The sequence below is a fragment of the Camelus dromedarius genome, chromosome 22, assembly GCF_036321535.1.
Source record: "Camelus dromedarius isolate mCamDro1 chromosome 22, mCamDro1.pat, whole genome shotgun sequence".
Lineage (NCBI taxonomy): Eukaryota > Metazoa > Chordata > Mammalia > Artiodactyla > Camelidae > Camelus > Camelus dromedarius.
Window position 1 is genome coordinate 29,706,785 of NC_087457.1, and position 6,808 is coordinate 29,713,592.

A 6,808-nucleotide genomic window follows, 5' to 3' on the forward strand; every position below is an offset into this window, starting at 1 on the left:
CATTACAAGTACATTAAATTTGAAATTTTAATACTGCGTAAAGTAGCTGCCTGACATACATTTTCCAAGGAGGGTAGGAGCTGGGGGCTTATTTTAGGCTCCAGAAGAATTAACAAGGATTTTGAAATAAGATAAAAGTTTGAACACTATGTCCTTCTTTAATTTGTCATATAAACTTCTAGAAGTAACCTTATCTCTCTGAAAGTCAGTAGAATTGCTCTTAAAATGCTGCAAATTATGCCCTCTCTGACATGCTTTCTGAAGATTCAATGACAGCAAAATCCCTGACTCAAACTTGGTATGTTAATGCCATTTTTCTTCATTTCTCGCAGTAAAAATTTCAGGTATAAAAGAAAAAAACTGAATTAATCCATAGTCATTCTCTAACACACTTTATTTCCCCTTTTATGTTTACATCTTATTTATCTCCCAATTCTCTTATCTCTTCAGTGCTGACTTAAATTGGATGGAAACACTTGAATGCTGGTTCTAATACGAGCATTCCCACAAAAGGACTTTGTTGGTACAAACCAGGACAGGCAATACCATCTTGGGGTATGGGGGCAGGTGACGGGTGGAAAGAGAGGAGAGAAGACGGCCGCACTGAAACTGCCAGAGAGCAGTGTGAGTTGCCAGCTACCTACTCTATGTGCAGAAAACTGATAAATACCAGTCATGCAGGCATATTTTATTGTACTTTGCTTTTTTGTACTTCGCCGATACCACATTTTTTACAAATTGAAGGGTTTTGGCAACCATGGGTTGAGCAAATGTATTGGTGCCATTTTTCCAACAGCGTTTGCTAACTTTGTGTCTCCGTGTCACGTTTTGGTCATTCTCACAATATTTCAAACTTTTCCATTAGAATTATGTTTGTTATGGTGATTTGTGATCAGTGATCTTTGATATTACTACTATGACTCTCTGAAAGCTCAGATGATGGTTAGCAGTTTTTAGAAATAAAGCAGTAACGAAATGAGTCAGGCAGAGCCTACATCGTGAGCTCCTGTTTACAGAGGGAGCAACTGAGGATTCAGGAAGCTTAAGCAGCTTACCCCAAGCTACATAGAGCCAACTGGCTTTTTCATCCCTGTCTCAGTCTGTTATTTTAATTATATCACTTAAGCATAAGAAGTTGCTTCTAATGGAATCTGTTAGGACTAGAGTCTGAGCTGCATATGGATATGCTCTTTACTGTCCTTTCTACCTCCTTAGAGATAATGGAGTGAAAAACATAGAGGTCAAACTAAGAGGTGGTTTCTGTTGGAAAACCTAACTCTAGTTCTCCTTAAATCAAGATCTGTTCTTACCTTTCTCAAGGTTTGGGAACATGAACCAAAGCTTTCTCCATTTTCAGCAAAGCTAATGTCGTGTTAACCATGGGCACCTGAGAAGTACGTGAGGCTTTAACGTGGTAACGCATTTTTGGAAGTGTCTAGCAATACCTGACTGACATGTTATTAGCATTCAGTAAATTATGTCTAGTCCTTTTTCAGATAATCATGTGGATTTTTTCTTTTATTCTATTAGTATGCTGTATTGTATTGATTGATTTTTGAGTGGTCAACTATCCTTGCATTCTTTGGATCAGTCTTATACTGTAATGTATATAATTCTTTTTATATGTTCCTGGATGTAGTTTGCTTATATTCTATTGAAGACTTTTGTGTCTATATTCATTGAGATACTCATCTGAAGTTTTCTTGGGATGTGTTTGTTTGGTTTTGGAATCAGAGTAATACTGGCCTCCACTCAACAACTTATCCCCTGATTAATTTTTATTTTATTGTATTATGTAAATCACCACATCCCACGAGCAGTTCTTACATGGTTCTATGAATTTATTTTTAGTTTTTATTATTTACTATATTATTACTCAATATGTATTTGTTATCATTTTATTAATTCATGAAATATTTTATACATCTACACACATACACATTTATAACTAATTATGAATCAAAACACATACACAACCCTGCACAATACAGTTTGTATACACTTTCATATATATACCTTATGGTGCTGACTTTAACAACTGACTCTTTCTTTCTCTAGGTTTCATGTTTCCCTTTATCCCTAGCATAGTCTCTGGCCCTTAGAAGTCATGTATGAATGAGTCAATGATACAATAGTATCAGTGAACGTTTAAACACTTCAGCATTCTAGTAGACATGATTAATTCTTGAATTCTTTGAAACAGAGGTCTAATATTAACTCTTGTCCAACTTCGCTGCCAAATTAAACTTAACAAAGTAAAAATTCATGACCTGGTCATTTCTCTCTTACTCTCTGTGATTTTTATTCTTCACAATTATTTCTCTCAGGACTAGAAAGATTTAAACTGGGTTTTAACATTGCTCTGGGATTGTGAAAGCAGAGGAGCTGGATTGAATTTTAAATCAGCTCACCTGCAAATTCAGTAGAGCTTGCTGTTTCAGGGTCTTCTCTGTGTTATTTGTGTTGTCACTTAAAAAACTTCTTACATTCAAACAAGCAAGCCGACCTACACACATTTTATAATTGCAGATACTCTAAATAATTTTAGTCCAGTATGGTTAAAATTAGTTCAAGTGAATGGTGTACTGTTTGCTTTTGTAGTGAAAATATATCATCAGAACTCCTTTATCTGGTTTAGCCTTTTCCCTTCTTGAAATGAGTATTTTGTTATTAATGGATGCCTTTTGGATTAAGTTCAGGACTGAGCTGTTTTCAGAAAATTACCTCCATTTTGGCTGGCATCCCAGGGGTATTGGCAACTGTAATGACATTGTTGTACAGGGGCTACGCATATTTTTTCATGATCAACAATTCTGGCATCAATTTAAATGAATTCAACAACAGGCTGTTACCCTTATCTTACAGAAAGAGCATTTTTGGAGCTTCCGAAATTTATTTTGCTTTTTTCTATGTTCTCCCACTGCAGATTTAATAGTCTAATATATAAACCATTTTTTTCTATCATCAACTTAAAGATAGTGGGGGTTTTTTTCCCTATTTTATTTTTTATGTTTATTTAATTTGTTCTTTCTGACTGTAATTTTTTAAGGCAGAACTTATCTTTCATTTTCCTCTTATGTGCATGGCATTCAAAGTCTGAAGCCACAGTTACCATTAGCAACTCACCCCTTTTTTAATACTTTAACTGAATAACCCATAAAACATTCAACGCCTTGATATCAGTCACATCCCCAAAATTGCACAATTCCGTAAAGGACCTCTTCTCTAGTAGTTTTCTGAAAATAGTTAAAAGAAAGAGTATCATAAATTGTCAAAGGCTTCCCAAATTTTAACTTACATAAAGGTTACCTGGGTGAGACTTTTTTTTTTCTCTGCAAAAGTAGACTTCTGGGGCCTGTCCCCAGAGATTTTGTTTCTGAAGTTCTGGCATGAGGTACAGTCATTTGCATTTTAAGTAGCTCACCAGATATTTCTGATACAGGAGACGTGAGTTATTCCACTGTCTTAGTCCAGTGACTTAAACTGCATTGCATTTGCTGTGTCAGGTCTTACAAGGGGTCCTTCTTCCTGAACTCTCTGGTATCTTGCTTTTAAATCTGTGTACATTCACCCATGCAATTTGTTTTACATTTTATTCATGAGCCAGTGTCACAGAACTATTTCAAAATTAGCTTTAAACCTTCCTTTTGTCACTTTTCTGCTGTCTGCTTGACTAACTGATGTCAGCGTTTGTAGAGCTAAGATTTGCCTACAGCTTAACGGGAGGGAAAATGGTTGTAAATTGCAACGGCCAAAGACAGCCCCTGAAAAATGGCTGTAAATTGCACAGCCAGAGACAGTCCCTGAATATCATGTTGTGACTGCCATTCTGGAGCATCTCATTTCCATCATTTGAAGTTTAGGAGACATGTAGGATTCAGGGTTAGTGCTGGAGTCATTATAAAGTCTGCTGTGGACCTAAGACTGTTCAGGGTTGAAGCTGATAGGAGTGACTTTATACTCAAAGTCTAAATGCTGACATTTTCTCTATCTTTGTTCAGCTAAAGTAGATGGCTCCTTGCGCTCAGATACTTAGGGAAGGCTCTTATTAAGAAATCCCCTTGTGTAACCATGCTCTCATTTCAGCTGAGGAAAAAAGCGTGGAGGGTAGTGGTCCTTCGATTTTCTTTCTTTTGTGGACAGATATGGGTATAAACTAATCTTCATCTTGGAAGGCATGAAAGACTCTAAGAAAACAGAAGGCAAGCCATGGGATAATAGGAAAGAAAGCAAGCTAGAGTCAAGCCAATGACAATGAAGCTGGATGAGATGAGAATGGATAAGAATATAAGCCAAAATGGTACAGCTCAGGCAGTCTGATAGCCCGAATGAGGGGCACAATGTGTGTCCGAGTACCCGGGGAGCAGGTTCAGGATTGTAAGGAATGTGGCTTTGTCCCAAGGAGTGAGTCATGAGAGTTCTTCCAAAACATCAGTCAAGGATTTTTGATCTACAGACCACCTTCTCTCTCTGTTATCCACACCTTTAACTCTTCCATTCTCCTTTTACCAGATTTCAAATTAGTGAAGGCTCCTTTAACCTGAGAATAATCTGACTTTATGGATCCTTAACTCCTTGGTAGGAGTTGAAGAGTAAAAACTCCTTCTTAAAGGCATTTAAGGTAAAATGTCAAAAGGCAGTAAAACAATTCTGAGATCTATAAATTTTATTCCTACTTCAATTCTAAATATAATAATCCACTTAAAAATAAATAAATTGTGGAAAAATTACTCAAGTTTAGATTAGAAATAATAAATAATTTGTACTCACTATATTCTACTCAGAATATACTAAATACTCACAATATGGGTGGTAATAATCAGAAATTTAGTAAGTTTAGTAACTGTTAGGTAGTGTATAAAGAAGGAAGGATAAATGAAATAGATATTTACTTTAACTTAATGTGTTAGCATGCAAAATACATAGTTTCTTTCATGGCATGTATGAAAAATTTAATTTAATAATTACCTACATAATTATGTTGTTAATCCCCTCCCCCCTCAATTCTTACACCTTAGAATCATGGGGAGGGTGTTTGTGTACATGTGTGTTTTGTTATTCTATTACTTTATTGCCAGCAACCAGCTAGAAACTAATACATTAGTTCCTCAATGAATAGCTGTTAATTGAATGACTGAATGAACGGGAAAAAAAATCTCATATCTAATTTGTTATGGTATCCCCATCTGAGTTAATGCATGTGCTCATAGAGAATGTTTCATTTAACACCATTAGTATTTCCACATAGGGCAGTTTAAATCCTGCCGCTTATCTTAGACTTCAGCTTTTTAGAAAAAAATAAACTCTATAAATTTGAGGCAAATTGAATAAGTAAATCTGAAAATTATAACAATATAAATGGCCAGTCTGAGTATTCTTTTACACCAGGATTATAAATATTGTGACAAATCATGTTCAATTCTTAGTGAACACATTTAGCCAAGTAAGAAACACATTTCATCTCATAATCTAGGAGGCCCAGTGTCCAAGTGCTGTGGCTGCTGGAAATAAGAGTATCTACCAGTTGAACAGAAACAAGATTTGAAACGTGTTGAGTCAGAGAGTAGTTTATGGAAAATTTTCCGAACAATTGGGCCTGGAAAGTTGTCAGCAGAGGATTCATTCTCATTACATCCTAATAAAAATGGAACTGATTCCAATCATATAAGAAGACAGAAAACTCAGGGAGTGTGTCTTCTACACTCCCTCTTGGACAAACTGATTAATGGATAGTGTCTATTCAAACAGTAACAAAGGTTAGACTCTGTATAAGAAAACTTTAAACATGGGAAATCCTAACATAGTTATGAAAAATTAAGATTTTCTCTAATTTAAGAAATTCCAAAAAATTGTCTTAAACTTTTTGCAAAGATTTTAAAAATGTAAATTAACAAAAATAAAAATTAAATTTATATCAACAATACTAGAGGAGAAAGTAAGTTATTTTTATTTCTCCTTACCAAAAATATTTTACTATGTTGTCATATAAAAGGCTGGTAGAAGTGCTCGCTTCGGCAGCATATATACTAAAATTGGAACAATACAGAGAAGATTAGCATGGCCCCTGCGCAAGGATGACACGCAAATTTGTGAAGCGTTCCATATTTTTTGTTAAAAAAAAAAATAAAAGGCTGGTAGAAAATTATGGAACCAAAAATAAAAAGGAAAAGTGTTATAGCATTGTATCGTTCAGTTAACTAGTGAAAATATATACTGTTTTTCTAGATATTGTGATGTTTTGGAATTTGTCAGTTTTTAAAAATTTTTAATCTGTTGTAATTTTTCCTCATTCTAAAGAAATAGAAATTCATTATAAATTTCATTCATTTTGACACCTATTTTTTTCATATGTAATTTGAGTTACTATTCTTAAAGATTTCCTCTAAATTTTATAAGCTTTAGGTCCCAAAATGTCTATAGGCATCTCAGGTTGCAGGATTTACAGACTTTCGGCTGCACGCATGTGGGGATTCCTCCCCTGGCATGAAAGCATATAGAATTTTTGGAATCCCATCGGAGTAGTACAGTTGAAACCATATCAGAAGAATAGCTTTAAAATAGAAGAAACAATTTTAGAGGACTGAATGTTTACATTCCCCCCCCCCCCCCCGCCCACAATTTATATATTGAAATTCTGACCCCAAGGGTGATAGACTTAGGAGGTGGGACCTTTGAAGGGTCATTAGGTCAGGAGGGTGGAGCTCTCATGAATGGGATTAAAAACTTTATAAAAGAAACCCAGACTGCTCCCTCACCCCTTCTACCACGTGAGGTTTCAAAGGCATCTAGAGGAAGTGAGCCCTCACCG

At 35.4% G+C, this 6,808-nt stretch overlaps 1 non-coding gene across 1 annotated transcript; it reads left to right on the top strand.

Annotated features, from left to right (window-relative positions):
- Positions 1-6,002: 6,002 nt before the first annotated feature.
- On the top strand, positions 6,003-6,109 carry LOC116149261 (U6 spliceosomal RNA). Its single transcript, XR_004132878.2, has one exon. It is a non-coding gene; the product is annotated as a U6 spliceosomal RNA (small nuclear RNA).
- Positions 6,110-6,808: the final 699 nt, after the last annotated feature.